This window comes from Bidens hawaiensis, unplaced genomic scaffold (genome assembly GCF_021521415.1).
Source record: "Bidens hawaiensis isolate Kalapana, Puna unplaced genomic scaffold, B.hawaiensis_p1.1 tig00042936_1, whole genome shotgun sequence".
In the NCBI taxonomy this organism is placed as follows: Eukaryota; Viridiplantae; Streptophyta; class Magnoliopsida; order Asterales; family Asteraceae; genus Bidens; species Bidens hawaiensis.
In genome coordinates, this window is record NW_027497605.1 from 29,975 (window position 1) to 50,414 (window position 20,440).

The window sequence follows — 20,440 nt, forward strand, 5'->3', positions numbered from 1 at the left end:
CACCGGTAACCGTCGTCGTCGCTGCCTCCCCGGAGGTAACAGCTACAGCCTCCGGAGCGGTGGTCTCCTCACCACCGGGCTTCCCCGCCACCTCTGCACTATCTGACTCCGAGTCAGATAGGACTACCGGGTCGGCCGTAGAGGCCACCTTCTCCTTGCCTTTCCCGACGGCAGCCTTTTTCTTCCGCACCAGTGGAGGACCTTCTGCGGATTCCTCAGAAGAAGAAATGTCAACTCCAGCAGCAGGCACAGCATTGAGAGGTTCAGGGTAGAAGATAGGCTTACCTGGCCGTCGGTGGCTCAGGATCTCTTGGCCTGGCGGGTAAACCTCCACGAACCGACCCGCGGTCTGCTCTAAGATGGGCAACTCGTTCTCGTCCAGAGCACGAGTACCCATCCGCGCGGGACCATCTTCCTCCCGCGGGTTCAGGAGCGACTGAAGATCGTTCCCCTCTGAAATCAACAAGAAAGTTAGAAAAAATCGAAGTCAGCAAAATGAAACAAGACGTACCATAAGGGACAGAGTTCGAACCATATTCAAGGACGATCGGAACCTTATCCGCATTCGCCGCCTTCCACACCCGGCTCATCCCCAGCATCACCATCGCCGACTCCGGAAAACGGAAAACCGGGGACTGGACCCGGGATATCTTCGAGAACCATTCCGCCTCCTCGTAGTTGAGGGCGGGAAGGTTCGGAAGCGCCTGGCCATTCTTGAACTTCATGGCGATGGGGATGGCGCGAGCGGATATGAAGAAGAACTCTCTTCTCCATGAGCGAAGACTCCGCTCGGTGGTACAAATCTTTAAACCCTTGATACGGGTTGTAAGAGTGTACCACCCCTGGATGCACCTCCAAGTGTAGAAGGTCATCAGACGGTCAACGAGGGGCTCAAGGCCCAGTATCCGGCACACCCACTCAAAGTGCCGGACCTTGGCAATGGCCATGGGGTGCACCTCTGTCAGGTGCACACCGTGCCTCTCCAGGACACGGTACACAAACTTTGTCAACGGAAACCTAAGGTTTCCGTAGACAAAGAATGCAGCATAAACCCCGATCTTGCCACTAGGGGCATCGTACACAGTATGGTGGGGCTCAGGAAACTCAGGCTCGAGAGACTCGAGCATGAACTTCCTGACGATATACTGGTACAGCTCGACAGGAAGAGAACACTGGCATTCGCCAGCAGTCTTCTGATCATCAGCATCGTGAGAAGACATGGTGGAAGAAAGAAGAAATTTCAGAGTAATGCTTTACCGAAAAAGAGAAATTCGCCGGAAATTACTGGAGAAGAAGAGATGAAAGTGGAAAGTGTGAATTGCAAATAACCCTCTCCCCCTTTATATAGTAATCGCAATTAATGCGATGAATTTAATACGGAAGAGAGAGAAATCAAAGGTGCAATGAAACTATGACGCGTGGCAAAGGCAAGCTGGCAACAGCTGTCAAAAGGACGTGTGCCAGAGATTTCGCGGCCACGCGCCCGAAATCCCGTGCCCACGCGCCTGAAAAAGCAACTGGAATGACCACATAATGTCATGTCGCCATAACTTCTGGCACGTCCTGACACAGTCAGAAGAAACCGTCGCACGACGTTTGAGGTATTGGGTTGTTATCCATCCACCAACTCTTCAAATTTCAAAATTTAAAAATTTGAAGACTAAGGTTCAAAAAAGTAAGCGGGAAAATACCCCTTACCTTGGCAAACAAGTAACCATAAGCCGGGTGTGGGTACAGTGTAAAGGCAAAACCCTTCACATACCTAACACCCGCAGGGAATTGAAGCCAAAATATTTGGCAACCAAGTAACCATAAGACGGGTGCGGGTACAGTGTAAAGGCAAAACCCTTCACATACCTAGCACCCGCAGGGAATGGACGCCAGGAATACCTTGGAAGTAAAGTAACCGTAAGACGGATGCAGGTACAGTGTAAAGGCAAAACCCTTCACATACCTAGCACCCGCTGAGAATTGAAACCAGGAAGGATCTTCTGGGCAATGCTTGCGAAAACGGAAATAATATCCCCGCATAGCGGGAACATCGAGTACTACGTTGTTTGAGGCTCCAAGATGGAATTGGTGGTTTAAACATAATTGATCACTATGTTCAAAAACTACCAGAACCACAGGGAGAATCCGCACAACTAAGACCCAATGCTCCTGACTTGCGAGGAGGTTACAGACCTACCCGCATCATACCCAAAGACCAAGCAGGAAACTCGGGAATTTCTGCAAGTGACAAGGACTTCCGCGGGAAGAACCCCCATGGAAAACCTTACAAAAACCCCTTTTCAAAACCCTTTGCTTAAGTCCAAAAGTTCACCTCACTTTATTAGACATTCGTGAGAAGAACATTGGACTGGGGGGACTTGAAGAGGTAGGTCCCAGCAGGGCTCAGTTGGTCCCGCATGACTCACCTTGAACAGGGATGTCTGCGCAAAGACCATCTACTCCCGCAGGACCCACCATGCTCAGAGAAGCCTACGCGCAGTATGCAAGCTGCATACGCAGGGAAAAGCCTCCCAATGGTAAAGTAACCCGCCTGTTCCCGCAGTTGCGGATACAAGCCATCAGGGAAGGCTACCCGCACAGCATAGCTACACGCATAAGGCTTAACACTTACAAATATTCAGTGTCACCTGAAAGAATGAGCAAAGGCGGGAGGGGGAAAACTCCCGCCAAAATGGGCCAGTCCGTATGATGGAGGATCTTTTGCGTGATACCTGACGAGGTAAAGACAAAAGATCTGACCAAGAATGCGACAGCTCACTGACAGCAGCGTGGCAGACAGCACGCCACAGCACTGTGACCAATAGCCGCCGCCTGCCCACCAACTCCTGCCAGACCACGTGCCTAGCCTGCAGTTGGTAGAAGACGAAGAGTGCACGGCACGCCTGCTCTGTGTCAGCCGCTACCTATCCACCACTCACAGGTAGGGCACGTGCATAGGTTACAGTTGGTAGCGTGTTGGGCCGGCTAAACCCCTTGGAAACCCACCTTCGGCTATAAAAGACAGCAAATGGTATTATCATTTCATCATCTACAATCTCGTATAACTTACTTGATAATTGCTCTAATAGTATTCATATACTTTTATATTTAAAGAGCAATATAGACTGATTCTCACGCCGGAGGGTGGTCACAAGGAGGAACCCCCCCCTTCTCAGTGACGAGCTCACGGTGTCTGTTTTGCAGGTTCCCTGAAGTACAACTTACTCTGCTGGACCTAACCTTCGAGGGAAACATTACTTAGCCCCCAGATTACCCATAATCTGCCCGGGGTCACTTAGTGTTTCTTCAAATGCATAAAGGAAATACTAACTTAGCTAAATGGGAATTTAACAATTTAATACCTGTTATTTTAATAGAATATTTAGGTCCATACAAACACGCTTATATGTGGGCCTAGTAAGCCCAATATCTGCAACCGCAAAGGGAAAAACACTTGAACGAACCCAATCTATTACCTTGGAAGATTCCAAAGCAATCTAACAAACAATAACACAACTTGTACCTAAAAAAAAACCCAGGAACCAGAAAAACTAAAAAACACACTTACATTTGATTTAACTAAAAAACCTAACCTAAATATAGACATCTGTTGATATACTAAACCAAGTTCCAAAAATTATAACAAAAAACACCAAAATTCAACTCCTTTTTATACCTCTCAGATTAAAAAAAAATCAACAATTGAATATTCATCCATCTATCCATCATCATATTATCATCATCCATCTTTACTATTTACAAATCCAAGAAACAAAACAACACACAACACAACGTGTTTGTGTCTCATTAGAATTCAATCAATCAATTTCTAATTTCAACAAAATTAAATTAAATCTTTAAAGCACAAAACAAACAATATGAAAAGATTAATCATCAGATCAAAGTCATTGTTCTTTCCTTGTTCCTTTGGAATTGAAACAAATAATAATATCACATTCACATTTATATTATTATTATTTCCTCCCTCTCTCTCTCTCTCAAGAACAACATCTTCCTTCATTCTCTCTCTACCCCTTTATTATTCATCTTCTTATTATTGTTATTATTCTTATTATCAACCCTAATTGACCCATTTCGATTTACTCAACCAAATTGAATTTCGCTTCTGGGTTTTATTCAATTGATTATAATAATTAGTGGGTCGGAATCTTTATGTTGAAATTCGACCTGGAACCCTAGTTTTTGGGGGTCTGATTAATTAGGGTTTCGTGGGTTTGTTCGATTCGATGGATACGGGTTCCGAAGGAGAAAGTAATCGGAACGTTAATGATCATAATAATGGTCAATCGGATGGATCTAAGAAGCCTAAACGCCAGATGAAGACACCATTTCAGCTTAATATGCTCGAAAAGACATATGCTTGTATGTGTTTTGTTTATTTAATTGATTTGTTTGCTTGTAATTTGTTGATTGTTGAAAAGATTATAAAGATTTGATTTTTAGAGTTTTTTGTGATTAATATTGTTTTTTGCAGCTGATATGTATCCGTCTGAGGCGGTAAGAGCACAGCTTTCAGAGTCTTTAGGGTTAACGGATCGACAACTGCAAATGTGGTTTTGTCACCGGCGGTTAAAGGATAAAAAGGAAGGAACTTTGAAGACGTCCGGTGGGGATCGCAAGGAGTTGATAAAACCGGTTAAACACGAGTTGATTATGTTTGACCGTGGCGGTGTTGGTGGTGGTGGTGGTGGGAGTGACCATGGTTCGCGATCGAGGTCGTATCGTGAGTCATGGGCAAGGTCAAGGTCAAAGTCTGGATCGGAGTCGGGTTCAGGGTCGGATTCGGATTCTAGTGAGTTCAATGAACCGTTGGTGCATAGCAGGGCGTATGAGTTGACTCAAGAGAGGATGATGTTAAGAAGGATAGTTGAGTGTGTTGAGGCTCAATTGGGTGAACCGTTAAGAGATGATGGACCGGTTCTTGGAACCGAGTTTGATGAACTGCCTCCGGGTGCATTTGGGACACCTATAGGTACCTTTTGTATTTGATAACAATGATATATTATGCAACTGTGAGTAATTGGAGTATGTGAGCATATATTGTAGTATATAGTATTTCCATATGTATTTTTCTTATTTGATGGAATGAAACAAACTTTTTATATGTTGCGGGACTCTTTATTTACATGATTAAATACATTATAGCTTAAATGCCTAATGCTTAAAGATCCAACATGGCCAAAAAATAGACCTTTAGAATTGAATATCGTTTTGTGGGCAATTCTTTAATTAAATCTTTATGCATTAGTAGTATAATTATTATTATTCATATTTATTTATGAATGAGATTGTTATTGTTAAATACATTATAGCTTAAATGCCTAATGCTTAAAGATCCAACATGGCCAAAAAATAGACCTTTAGAATTGAATATCGTTTTGTGGGCAATTCTTTAATTAAATCTTTATGCATTAGTAGTATAACTATTATTCATATTTATTTATGAATGAGATTGTTATTGTGAATGATGACATCGCTTTTTATATTCATATCATATTTGATGTTTTAGACATTCGGTTATTTTCTTTTTTCTTGGATTTTTACTTATTATTTATTAATATTTATATATTTTCGTTTGGTGTTGCTTGTTTTGCAGCGGTGAAGAAGTCTCACGTTCAAACTAGTAGGCGTTCCTATGAAGGAAATTTATTTGAGCATCCGCCAATGAAAGTTAGTCCTCTACTTTTACTACAATTCATTTATACACACACACAGATATGTATGTATGTATATATTCATCTTTTCGCCACTTTTAGCGTATTGCTATATTAACTTGATAAAAGTCAACCTTATACACTTAATAACAAAGAATGGGAAATATTTCTGACATCTTTTTGATCGAACAATGTTCTTGGTGACTACCTTTTTTATAATATTTTGCATATTTATAGGGTGACGTGGCTAATCTTCAAGACAGTGGTGTTCCTAGTATAAAACGTGAGCCATATGGAGCGGTTTCTCGGTTATATGATTCACCCGTTAGTTACCCAAGTGACCAAAGATTAGTCCCTCATAATGGTCTACCACTACCGATATATGGTGCCTCGGGACATTCAAAGGGTGTCAGTTTATCGACGCATAGAAGGGAAATGGGACATTTTTCTTCACCTATACATGATAACGACTTCATTCAACCCAATGAAGAAGTTATGCAAATGTGGAGAAAACGCAAGGTATACTTATCATCGTTCTTGACATCAGGGCTGTAAATGATTAGGCTCGAGCTCGGCTCGTTCTACTTACAAGAGCTCAAGCTCGGCTTATATTATGTATTAATTAATTTATATAGATTTAGAGTTATAAGATTTGATTATAATTTTAAATAAATTTATATTTAACATGTTAAAAACCTATATAAAGAATAGGGGATCGTTTAGGCTTGTGAGCAAGATTGAGCTCTATAAGTGAAGCTTGGGCTATTTTATTAAACAAGCTTATTTTTAGGCTCGAGCTCGTTAGCTCGTTTATGATCGGTTCTATTCTAGCTTTTAGTGAGCCGATCTTGAGTAACTTATGAGCAGTGGCTCGGCTCGTTTACACCCCCAGTAGATATATGTAACATTGTTTTTTAATTTGTGGTTACACTTGCAGAGTGAAGATGGTGGAAGGGACGGTCCATCCGAAAAGAGGATGATGATGAAAGAGCTTGAAAAAAAAGATATGTTGAGGAAAAAGGTATAAGCTTTTTTAAAAATAATTTTATTCTCAGGTCTTATTGTTAAGTTTATGTCATTGTGCTTTTTTCTTATGTTAGAAAGAAGAACAAATGAAAAGGGATATGGAGAGACAAGACCGTGAGAGACGGAAGGAAGAAGAAAGAATTTTACGGGAAAGACAACGACTAGAAGAAAAATTCCAGCGTGAAGAAAGACGTGAAAGTGAACGCAGAGAAAAGTTTTTGCAAAAGGAATCTTTAAAGGTAATTATTTACCATTTTACTCCTGTATTTAGGGTTTTTCAACAAGCTTGCGACTCGCTCGATAAACGACTTGTTCGATAGTCGGATCGTTTGTAAACGAGCCAAGCCCGAGCCAAGGTAAGCTCGTTAGCTGGCTCCTTGTCTCGCTCGCCGACTTGTTTAAAATAAACCTCAAATTTTAAACCTCATATAATACATTATATGTTTGACTTTGGTGAAGGCGGAGAGGCTAAAACAAAAAGAAGAGATTCGACGAGACAAAGAAGCAATAAAAATGAAGGCTGCTATTGAGAAGGCAGCAGCAAGGAAAATTGCTAAGAATCCATGGAATTAATTGAAGACGAACGCTTAGAGTTGTTGAAATTAGCTGCGTCTCATAACGGGTTGACTTCAATAGTTTTCACTTGACTATGAAACCTTGCAAAATCTTGATGCCTTTCGAGGTAGATACCACTTTTTTGCCCATTATTCACTATACTTTATTGATTTCATTGCTTTTGTAACAAGATTTATGTGAGTTACATTATTGTCAGATCGTTTATGTGTGTTCCCACCAAAATCCGTGCAAGAGCGGTTTAAAAACCCGTTTTCGGTTCATCCATGGATCGATTCAGAAGAAAACGTTGGAAATCTTTTCATGGTAATTTTTTTTGCCTCTTTTCAGCATTTCACTATTCGTGTTCTTTTTATTAATCGATTCAGAATAACCTTTACATAACAGGTTTGGAGATTTTGTATGACGTTTGCCGACATTCTCGGGATTTGGCCGTTTATCGTTGATGAGTTTATTCAAGCTCTTCATGATTACGTGAGTTTCACACAAAATTTAGTGGTGTGCATGAAACCGAAATAAACCCAACCCAAAACCATCGCTTTGGTTTATGTTTTTTTAAAAACTGAATTTCTGGTTTGGTTTCGGTTTTGCATGTACCGAAATGAACCATAAGACTGGAACTGACATTTGTAACTGACATAACTGAACCTATCCCAAAACTGACGGTTTGGTATTATGTTGTTTGAAAAACAGAATTTTTGGTTCGGTTTCCTTTTGCATGTACCAAATACCAAAACGAACCGTAAAACTGGAACCGACTTTTATATACCCGAAATAACTGACATAACCGAACCCAACCTAAACTTGATTTCGTTTTATGTGTATTTCAAAAACCGAATTTCTTATGTGGTTTCAGTTTTGCATGTTTCGAAAACCTAAAAGAACCGTAAAAACCAAACCGACATCTATAATCCAACTGAACCCACAAAAACCGAAAAAATGACTTTGTTATGGATTTTATGGTTATAATTCTGGTTTTATATATTTAATGGTGTAGACCAAAAATTTTATTGCCAAATATGTAGTGATGAATAAATTATTAACTAAAACAAATTTAGGCTCAAAGTTTCAGGCCCAACTTCATTATTCTGGACCTTTTTTCTTCGGCTCAAAAAGTTTAAGCCCAACTGGCAAAACCGATCCATGCACACCCTACAAAAATCTTTGTTTTTTTTTACATTTCATTTCAAAGACCCTTTTAACAACTTTATTGTCTTTTATTATTATATATATCAGGATTCAAGATTATTAGGAGAGGTTCACATTGCTCTCCTGAAGCTGATAATAAAAGACATTGAAGATGTTGCAAGGACGCCTTCTGGTGGGCCAGGCACTAACCAATACACTGTTGGTAATCCCGAGGGTGGTCACCCTCAAATTGTCGAAGGGGTAATTTAATTTAGTTTCAAGATTTTGTTCACAATTGTATTTAATATTATATATTGATGAATGTTTTATCTTTTCTTTTTGATATAGGCGTATATATGGGGCTTTGACATACGCAGCTGGCTTAAACATCTAAACCCATTAACATGGCCTGAAATACTTAGACAGTTTGCGTTATCTGCTGGTTTTGGGCCCCGGTTGAAAAAAGATAAAGCTAAACATTTGGGCTTATTACCTGAAAATGATGAGGTGCGTATCTTGTTCTTTTTTTTTCTTTTTGAATAAATTGTTGTTTGTGGTCTAAATTTATGAGTGAATTTAGAGGTGGCAAGTTTCAACCCAATTAGGGGTGTAAAAAGACCTGAGCCTGAGCTCGTCTAGGCTCGAGCGCAGCTCATTTAACTTACAAGTCAAGCTCGAGCTCGGCCTGTGTTCAAGGTCGAGCCGGTTTATTATTTGTTAATTAGTTTATATGCATCTATAATTTTTATATATGTTTTAATTATATTTTGTATATATAACATAATGTATATTATTTAGTCATTTTTATCAAAGTTTTATATATAATAATATGTATTATATGAGTATTCATTTAATATATAGAATAAAAGTTATACAAATAATAGGCTCGCGAGCCAGCTTTAGCTCGATAAGTGAAGCTCAAGCCTGTTTAAGCTTGGATCGATTCGTACTTTTAGCGAGCGCCGAGCAATCTCCGGTAGCTCACAAGCAGCTTGAATTGTTTACACGTTTACTTACAACTTTTTAGATAAATCAGTTTATTATGTTAATAGTGTATTATTTTAATCATATTTACTTTGTGTTTGTATTTGCCTTTTCGATTTGATTATTTGATTGTGGTTTAAAGTGATCGTAATTGTTTTTAGGGTCTAGTTATTATTTGTGGGTCCAATAATCATTCTTGATAATCACTATCATATACGACTTGCTACAGCTTAAGGTTAGCCTGCGTATTTATCTGGTGTGTGTGTTTGTGCAGGGTAAAGGTTGTGAGGATGTAATCACCATGCTCCGGAATGGTTTGGCTGCTGAGAATGCAGTCGCATTGATGCAAGAAAAAGGGACCCACCTTCTAAAGAAGTCAAGACATCGTATGACTCCCGGGACACTCAAATTTGCTGCTTATCATGTTCTTTGTCTCGAAGGTAGCAAGGGCCTAAACGTTTTGGAACTTGCCGAAAAGATTCAGGTTGTTAAATTAAGATTGTATTTTGATGTTTCTTCTGTTATGAATAATATATCTTGACCACTCTATTTTAACAAAGATTGTATTTTGACTTCTATATTTCCATGAAGATGATATCTCTTTTGTTATGGAATAATATATCTTTAACACTACTTTTTAACGAAGGTTGTATTTTGACCTCTCTTTTTCCCAAAAGATTGCATTACGAACGATATATTTTGATTTTTGACCACTTCTTTTTTAACAAAGATTGCATTTTGATGTTTCTTTTGTTATGAATAATGTATTTTGACTGATTATTTAAAACAAAGACTGTATTTTGACTTCTCTTTTTCCATAAAGATTGCATTACGAACGATATATTTTGATTTTTGACCACTCTTTTTTAACAAAGATTGCATTTTGATGTTTCTTTTGTTACGAATAATGTATTTTGACTGTTTATTTAAAACAAAGACTGTATTTTGACTTCTCTTTTTCCATAAAGATTGCATTTTGAGGTTTCTTTTATTTTGAAGAATATAGTTTGACCTCTATTTTCTAACCAAGATTGTATTTTGACTTCTCTTTATCCATAAAGATTGCATTTTTTATGTTTCTATTGTTGTGAAGAGTATATTTTGACCACTATTTTTAAACCAAGATTGTATTTTGACTTCTATATATACCACTTTATTTTTTTTTAACCAAGATTGTATTTTTGACTTATCGTTATCCCTGAAGATTGCTTTTTAACTGTTCTTTCTCTAACTTTTGAAGAAAACGGGTCTTCGTGATCTTACGACAAGCAAGACACCTGATGCTTCAATCTCGGTTGCATTATCAAGGGACCAAATGTTGTTTGAAAGAATAGCTCCTTCCACTTATTGTGTTCGCCCTCCGTATAGGAAGGATCCTGCTACTGCTGATGAAGTAATTTCATCGGCTAAAGAGAAGATACGAACTTATGCGAGCGGGATCTTATCCGGGGTCAATGTTGAGGATGTTGAGAAAGATGATGATTATGAATCTGAGGTTGTTGAAGGTCAAGAAATTGATGCTTTTGGTATTCCTACTATCAAAGATGCTAACTTTTACAATGAAGGTGATGGTATAAAAACCGAGTTTGAAAATGCTGGTGAGTTCGTAATATAGCTTCCCTGCCTTAAAAGTGTAGTTTTTATTTATTGTTTATTAATTAATTTATATGCATTTATATGGATTTTGTGTACATTTATGTGTATATTTTTAGTATATAAATTTATATAAATATTAAGTTTAGTACATTTATAAGGATTTTGTGTACGTTTATATGTGTATATTTTTAGCTTATATTTTCTTTTCAAGGTGTCGGGCTGAGTAATATTAATCAAGAGAGTACCGAGATTGATGAAAGAAAATTAGGAGATCCGTGGGTTCAAGGGCTTACAGAAGGGGAATATTCAGATCTTTGTGTCGAGGACCGTCTCAATGCTCTCGTTGCTTTAATAGGTGTCGTCAATGAAGGAAACACTATTCGTCTTGTTCTTGAGGTAATAATTTAAAATCATAAATTTTCAAACTTTTTTAGTACATTATTTTAATTTTTTATTTTTTAAACCCTTTACAGGATCGGTTAGATGCTGCAACGTCTACCAGAAAGCAAATGTGGAGCGAATCACAACTCGATAAAAAACGTTTAAAAGAAGAATTCACAACCAAATTTCAAGATTATTCTTTTATTGCAAGTACCGAAGGCAGTCAAAGCCCGATGATTCAATCAACTGATAATAAAATTGGTCAAAATGGTTCCGTGGGCCTTACAAATGGTCAAAATCTAAATAATGGAAATAATAATACGACTGAAAGGTCACGTTTACGGTTGAAAGCTTATATTGGTCACAAAGCAGAGGAAATGTATGTTTATAGATCGTTGCCTTTGGGTCAGGATCGGAGGCGTAATCGTTATTGGCAATTTGTGGCGTCTAACTCCAGGCTTGATCCCGGGTCGGGCCGGATATTTGTTGAATTGCAAAATGGTTGTTGGAGGCTAATCGATTCAGAAGAGGTAAACTTGAAAGGCGGTAACTTTGATTTAAAAATTCTCGAAAAAGTTTCTATAATTGTTTAAATTATAAATATGAAACCATTTTAACTAATATATATTGTCATATTAAATGCAGGCATTTAATGCTCTTTTGTCATCATTGGATACACATGGATCCCGTGAATCTCACTTATACATAATGCTGCAAAAAATAGAATCTTCATTCAAAGAAAACATCAGAAGAAATTCAAACAATACGTCTGTTTCAACTTCCGATTCAGCCGACTCATCAACGTTCAAGATCGAGTTCTCAAGGAACGAATTGGAGAAAGAAAACGCTGTAAAACGGTACCAAGATTTAGAAAAGTGGATGTGGACGGAATGCTTATATTCATCAAGTTTGTCGGCTAAGGCACATGGTAAACAATCGTGCACCCCTCTACAGGGGATTTGTGATTCATGTCACGGGTGTTATTGCTATGAGAAGGCTGTTTGTCCCCGATGCTATAGATTGTTCAGCACGTTTGGTGGCAAATTATGTTACCCTGAATTAGATGTTCAAGATCATTTTCGTGAAGCTAACGATCCAAACGACTGGGATATTACCCATCCGATTAGAATCCGACTGATCAAATCTTTATTAACGATCTTGGAGGTAAAGATTTACGGGATTTAATGTTCACCTTAATATATTAAAAATCACCATTAGGCCTTATATACATAACTTAATTAAAATTTGAATTATATAACATTTAGTTAGTTATTTTAATCATATTTTTTATGCAAAGTAATTGTTTTATAAATGCATATTTAATATATTAAATAAAAGTTATATAATACTTGGCTTGCTTATTGTATTGTTATTAATTTGTATTATAGTATTATGTATAATATTAATAATACAATAGTATTTATTTTGTGTTTATTTATATCATAGTATTATATATAATAACTATTATTATTAATATGTAATTATATATTTAGTATATTAAATAATGATTATATAAATAATGAGCTTGTTTAGGCTTGTAGTAAACGAAGCCCAAGCTCTGCTCATTTAAGCTCGGGCTCTATTAGATCTTTTAGCGAGCTGATCTCAACTAGCTTATAAGCAGCTTTATCATTTGACTTTTGTTTTGACAAAATTTATGGAAACGACACAGGCTTGCGTCCCATATGAGGCCCTGCAATCTTCTTGGACTGAAAACAGTCGGAACTCTTGGGGTTCAAAGTTGCATGATTCGTCGTCTCCTGCGGATCTTTTACAGGTACAACTCAAGAAAATTGTTTTTATATTAAAAAAAATGTTGTTTTTGAAATATAACGTGGGTAAAATCTGGTGGTTGCAGGTTCTTACGCAGTTTGAGAGTGTCATAAAACGGGACTATTTGTCTTTAGAGTTTGAGACTACTGAGGAACTGCTTGGGACTGCTGGCTTATCAGGCCAGGTGGGGTCGGGTGTGGTACTTCCATGGATACCACAAACAACAGCTGCTGTGAGTCTCAGGCTTTTGGAGCTTGATGGTTTAATTTCTTACACTCCCGAACAGAAAGCTGAGCTGAAGATGGTACACGAAGCAAATGAGCTTGTGGTCGAGGTATACTTGAATTGTTTTATATCAAAATAAAACAATTTTTTTGTTATTAATTTAGTCTTTTAACTTGTTTCTCCACAGAAAGCTCCATTAAAGTTCACATTTTTAAAGAACATTGGGAAAACCGTAAACACAGACCACAACAAATTTATAAAACCACCTCGTGGTGGTGGTGGTGGTGGACGTAGTCGTGGTGGTGTGAAGTTGCAGAAACGGACAGCAGGCTATTCGGTCTTCGGCGGCAGACAAAACTTCAAACCCGATGCCACAACGAGTCAAGTTATTCAACCTCAAACACATGAAACGGGCCCATTAACCGTTGGGAAAAGAATAATCGAAAAGGCTCAAGAAGACGAGTCCGTTAGGAACTTTAATGTTGATGAATGGATTCATGAACCCGTTGACAAAATGGAGACCGACAACCCTGGTTTCCATGTTAGCGAAGAAGAAACGAGCGAATCTGATGATGATGATGAGGGAGATCAAGTTGTGTATGAATTGGAAAACGGAGAAAGTTCAGGGTATGGACTTGTAAATAATAACGAAAGTCGATGGGGTGAAATGGAAATTAGTGAGGAAGAGGGGTTTGAAAATGTTGGAGAAGATGATGAGATTATAAATGATGATTATGTTGATGGAAGAAATGATGGAAGGCATTTTAAGGCTGACGATTCGGATTCAGATTCTTTTGGTTCGGGTGAATATAGCGATTGAAGCCTTGAAACATGACGAATATTAATATCAATTTTGGAGGGTAGATGATGTTTAGAGTTTATTTATTTTTTTATTTTGGTTTTTTAGTTTTTTATACTGCATTATAACTTGTAGTTGTGTTGTTTATCATAATCATGTAGGAAACTAAATAACAAAAAACAAAAAAGAATTTTACTTGTGTCATAGTAAAAAAGATTGTTTAGACGAGTTTAAGTGACACCAATTAAGATGATTTTAGTTTTCATGATGGGGTATGTTGTGAAATATGGCTTTTACACAAACTAATTCTTAGATGAAAATTCCAGTTAGTAGGTTCTTAAACTGAATCCTACTTGTATATGTATTTAGTTTACTAGTGAATATGTAGCTGATAATTAGTTGCCTACCTTGATGTTTCTATTTAATATCTTTAAATGGTGTCCGGATTAAATAGTTTTTCACATTATAAATTTATAATGTTTAATGATTCTTGAACTTATGCCTAAATTTCTCACTCTACTTTTGTATGTAATGTTTGGTCTAAACTTCTAATGGTATTACCAGTACTTCTAGACCAGTGCATACTATAACGTTGGCTGGCCTATATACGGACGTGTACCTTATCGTTGTCTATCATGTTCATCTGTTAACACCGTTGTTGACTGTCTTGCAACATGTTGCAAGGGCATAGACACGCACCATATGGCCGTGTTTAAGCAAATCATATGCCTCTATAATGTCAACTCACTAGCGGTTGGCGTAACTTGGGTGGTTTGTATATTCAAAAGTTTTTTTTTTCTGGAAAAATTTCTAAAATATCCTTTCAATATAGAGTGATTTCACTTTTGTCCTCATAAATAAACGTTTTTAGAAATATCTCCTACAAACATGTCTTTGACGACGTGTTTGGTGGGCAAACACCCGAATGCGTCTTTCACGGCTTGTTTGCCTCCAAAGTCCAAACGCGTCTTTCACGGCCTGTTTGGCCTCTTATTTGTTTTGTTTTTGTGTTTTTTTTTCCAAATGTTATATTATTATAATTAATTTTATTCAATTTGTTTTTCTTTCAAAAATTATAATATATAAAGTTACATAGTTTAGAATATGCTATTGAGATGTGTTTATTTTAATTTACGCATTGACATAAATTGAGACATGCCAACTTTATATCCAAATTTTCAATAAATGTTTAATAAAATTTGACCAGACTTGATTTTAGTATCTTTTATGCCAACACGTAGATAAAAATAAAAACTTCTCAAATGTATACTTGACACTTTATAAAACCTTATACATCAAAAGTTATTATAGAAAAAACAAATATGTGTGAAACTAGTTATAATAATGTAATATTAAAAAACACAAAAAATAATTAAGAGGCCAGTATGTCGTAAAAGATACGTTTGGACTTTGGAGGCCAAACAGGTCGTGAAAGACGCTTTTGAAGGCTAAACATGTCATGAAAGACGCGTTGACGTGTTTTCCACCAAACACGTTGTTAAAGACTTTCTGAAAACTTTAATTTATATGGACAAATGTGGAATCTCTTTGCGGTAAAAGGGCACTTAAAAGAATTTTTTCTTTTTCTTCTTTTGTTTTTTTTTTTCCCAGTATTGAGTGATTCTTGATTTTGTGCCCAAATATTAGAACTGATAATTTTTTTTTCCAAGAATCACTGAATTTAGCAAAACATGGGGAATCCAACCCACAAATAAAGTTACCGCAACTAATTTGTACATCATCTCCAACATAGTTGTGATTAAAGGCTTCTCAGGCCCCATTTGAAATTATGAGAATTATTGCTCTTTTTTTGCTTCTAGCTTCTCTCATCCCCCTTTTATCTTTAACTTTCCCTTATTTTTTTTATGTAAATATATTATTAGTTAGTACACATTTATGAAAGCTTCTTATTGAAGATTTACTATAGAAATGATAATTTATGTCATGTAGGGCTGTTCACAAGCCGAGCTGGGGGCAAGACTGATCATGAGCTCGGCTCGATTTTTAAAAAGAAAAATTAGTAAGTTTCAAACCGAATACAAAATAAGTTAAAAACAGTACATAATCGTATAAAACCCGAGAATTGGGATTTGAGAGGGTTATATCATGAGAACCCCCACCCCCACCCACCCCCCCCCACACACACACAAACATTTTTAATAATATGTTATATGTATATAAAAATAAAATAATTCCAGCAGAGGTAGCGTGCAAGCAAAACCGAGCCCATCTGACTTGTTACAAACCGGGCGAGCAAAGCTCACTTTCTAACTGAGCCGGATTAGCTAAGTTTCAAACCGAGCCTTATCAAGCGACCTTTTTAAACTAAATCCGAGAGCTTTTGAAACGTACTACAATGATACATTATAAAAAGAATGACGGGTGAACAAATGACATTAACACAATGGGTAAGATACATAACGAAATGACCTAATTACATAAATAGTTATCGTTTCTGTAATTAACAGCAATACTCTTAGAATAACTAGTTTCTTTAAAAAAAATTTGAACGTCGACTATCTTTAGTATAATTGTATGTTTGCAGGTTGGCTTGCGGCCGACACCGTTTTGGAACCCCTAAAGAGTTTCTACCGAAGGGCATAACTCTTGGTTCCAATATCCTCCCCATGTAATCGGATAAACATTTTTCCCTGATGCCGCTTGACATCAATTGTGTGGTCACAAGTGTCGAAACCCTCTAACATAACGCAGATAAAGACAGGATAAAAACCCTCATTTGATCTATCGTTTCTATAATTAACGGCGATACTCTTGGACGGTTTATTATAAATAATAATAATAATAATAATAATAATAATAATAATAATAATAATAATAATCTGTTTTATAATTCCAAAGTGAAAAGAAAATGCATAAAACTCGGTTCCGCAGATCACGCAACAATTACATCCAACAAACGGAAAGAAAAAGATAACTAAAAAACAAAAGAGAATAAAATAAATTAGTCAAAACACAGTAAGTACATTGTAAATATCAAACCAGTTTAATTTTTAAATGGAAGAATATATATGAGGCTAGAATATGTTTTACTTAGTTCAAAGTAGTTTGTAGAAAATCTGGGAAGAAAATAGTAAGATAAACTATAGTTTATAAATACTATTAACCCGTATTAACCCAAACTCGAAAGGACACGTACTTATGAAACGCGAACCCAAATTTAACAAACCCAACCCTTAGTAATTCTTATTCGAGTCAAGTATCGAATTGTTAAAACTTGTTTTTTGAATTGTGAATGATTATTATTTCTATTTTGGATGACTCATTTCAATCTGTTTTAATAATTCATGAAACAACCCTTAGCATTTTTTACTTTAAGTTGACCAAACAACTCATAAACCATTTTGTAATAATTGTTACTAAATATATATATATGCTGCAGAACTTATATAATGAGTCCATATGTAAATAACCATAATCAAAGTTTTATACTGATGGCAGAAATGTATGTTTTTAGGTTTTGATAGAAAAGTTTTTGTCATTAATATTATCAAGAGACTTGTATCATAAAGTTTTTGTTATTTTATGTTCCAAGACTTTTATATAATAAAGTTCATGATCCTTTAAATAATAGAGATAAGGGATGGGTGATTATGCATTCAAAATACTCATGCCTCCTAAGAGTTTGATTTAGAGATATTATTATGACACTATTTCTTCAAGGTTACTTCACCTTTTATAATTAATGTATATACTAACAGTCTAACACTAGGTTAGAAACCCGTTGTATTACAAGAGTTGAATAAAAGAATTTTTCTTAAATTTTGCAAATTGAAAATTAATAAATTACGAACGAGTGAAAGGTGAAATTAACTAGAGAAGCGTAAAAAACTAGATAAGACTCATAAAACTATGGCACGTGACATGGATAATTACTTATTTATTAGATATTAATCTATTAGTTTGGACATTGCTAGATATTTGATTTTTAGCACCAATACATGTTAATAATATATATTAATGTTAATAATCAAATCCACAAATAATGCGAGTGCTTTGATACCATATTATCTTGAAGACAGCGTGAGCGCGGTTAAAATAACATAGTCTGGTCAAAGAGGGGCAACAATACTTTCTAAATTGGGGAGTGCAGTGGCCTTATAACACAAGAAATATACGATATTTACGAACCCTAGACCTCTATCGAAGTGAACACCTAATACATCACCGGATATCATTGGGCCAAATGTCATTTGGTAGAGAGAACCAGCCGATACTCTATATATACGTATAAACAAAAAGTTATTTAATATTGACCATGCTATTGTACAAATCAAATGGACCCGTCACAAAGTGGCATATTTTCATACTTAATGACACTAGATTTACATATTAAAATAAAGTCTTTAGACAATGTTTTAATGACACTAGATTTACATATTAAAATAAAGTCTTTAGACAATGTTTTAAAAGGTAGGTTTGACATCAATGGGGGCTTGCAACCATCGTTTCGTCCTTTATACATATATGCTTCAAATGGAAGCAAGAAAAACACTTTTATTGTTCTAAGTAAACAACAAAAACCACTTTTAACAACGCTAGAGTTGTGAGGTACAAAACGGGAATTGCATTTTCTTAACGTTTAATGTGTTTGTGACGTTTTTTGTGCCTTAGAATTGGTTGTGCTATTTATTAGCCGTGTTTAAAGTTAAAGAAAAAAGTATGGTAAGGCATTCATGTAAACTTTATGAGGAACCAAAAATGTATGGTAGAGTTTGTCACTTGGAATTACTATAGGAAACATTAGTACGTTCATATTAATAAACGGCAGCGGTAGCTTGAGTCCAAATAATGGTGGTATTGAAAAACGAAAGTTTTTTTTAAGGCACAATTACACAGATGGATCGATGGTGCCTGATGTGACATCTGACCCGATCCGAACCGACCCAGGTACCCGTTTCTCCGATCCGATCTCTTTCTTTTATGATTTAATATTTATTTATACTTATACTTTATTTTTAATAATAATGTTTTCCTTCCCGCCTCTTCCTCTCTTTTCTTTTCCGCCGTCCCGTCCCTCTTTTTCTCTCCGCCTTCTTTTCCCTCTTGTTGCCGTCCCGCCTCTTTCTCTCTCTTGTCGTCGTTCCGCCCTTACGTCTTGAACCCCTTTTTCTCTTAACTCCTTGCTTGTCCTTTGTTTCTTCCCGCCTAAGGTTGTCTGCGCAGCTCCATGCGCCAGACTCCTTGCAAGGAAGCCTGCGCGAAGACCAGTTGTTCCTGCGATACGCGAGGCGAACTGTTCTCACAGCGCGCTAAGAATTGTAGTTCTTCCCGCAGCGCGCTAAGAATTGTAGTTCTTCTCGCAGCGCGCTAAGAACGGTAGTTCTTCCCGCGACGCGCTAAGAATGGTAATTCTTCCCGCAGCGCGCTAAGGATAATAGTTCTTCCCGCGGCGCGCTAAGGTTTGTTCTGTCAGCCTTCGCCCTCGCGCGTGCGCTCGAGCCTTCTCGCGCTAAACCCTTTGAGTTTCCTTCTGTTTAATCTAGCCGTTTGCTTTTATGTTGTCTTATCTTCTGTGCTGTTGACCTGACCTATCTTATGTCTGAAAAGTTACTTTCGGCGCAGCATGCGCACCAACCCCATTGGTTGGCAGAAAAAGTGACTGACATTATCTTTTGAGATCTGCTTTTCCATGCTTGACCAGTACCTTTTCTGACACCTCCCATGCCTGTTTACTGTTACCTGTCAGCTTTTCCTTTGCCCCCTGCAGCTGCCATATCTTTTGATATCTTTTGCTTTTGGAATCTTTTGCTTTTTGAGATCTTTTCCCCTTTTCTAGGGATTGTGTTTCCTAGGGTTTCCCTATAAATAATAATGTTATTTTCCTAACACTACACACACAAACACTTAATTTAACCTCCTCCTCGATCTCTCTGCCGCCTCCCTCTCTGCCTCCGTCTTCCTCCCTGTTCTGCCCTGTTTTCCGGTAATCTATTATATATAATAATTTGTTTAAGTTACTTATTAATTATGCTAACTTATAATCAAGACTTAAAGCAAATCGTTAAAACAATAATCTTTAATTATAGGTTAACTTGTGCTTGTTTAAAGTTGGTTCTTGCTTTATCTTACACCGCATCGTTTATCAAGTGAGTAATCTCGTACCTAATCCCTTTTTGCTTTTAATGTTTTGGGATGTTCATGTGTTCATACAAACTTAGAGTCTTAAACTTGTTTATGAACTTTAGTCGCGCAGTATCCCATGTGTTGAGGACGTTTACTTGGCTGTTTATTTGTATGTGTGTATCATTAACCGCTTTGTTCGGCCTAT

The 20,440-nt window shown here is 36.9% G+C and overlaps 1 pseudogene across 1 annotated transcript; it reads left to right on the forward strand.

The window, feature by feature from the left end:
* The first annotated feature begins 3,994 nt into the window (after positions 1-3,994).
* On the forward strand, positions 3,995-14,374 carry LOC143593936 (homeobox-DDT domain protein RLT1-like; annotated as a pseudogene). Its single transcript, XR_013146225.1, has 19 exons — positions 3,995-4,374; positions 4,487-4,984; positions 5,609-5,682; positions 5,904-6,185; positions 6,604-6,687; positions 6,767-6,931; positions 7,152-7,374; positions 7,465-7,571; positions 7,653-7,739; positions 8,502-8,654; positions 8,742-8,900; positions 9,652-9,861; positions 10,618-10,975; positions 11,185-11,369; positions 11,447-11,884; positions 12,000-12,518; positions 13,027-13,131; positions 13,213-13,461; positions 13,540-14,374. The product of XR_013146225.1 is annotated as a homeobox-DDT domain protein RLT1-like (transcript).
* Positions 14,375-20,440: the final 6,066 nt, after the last annotated feature.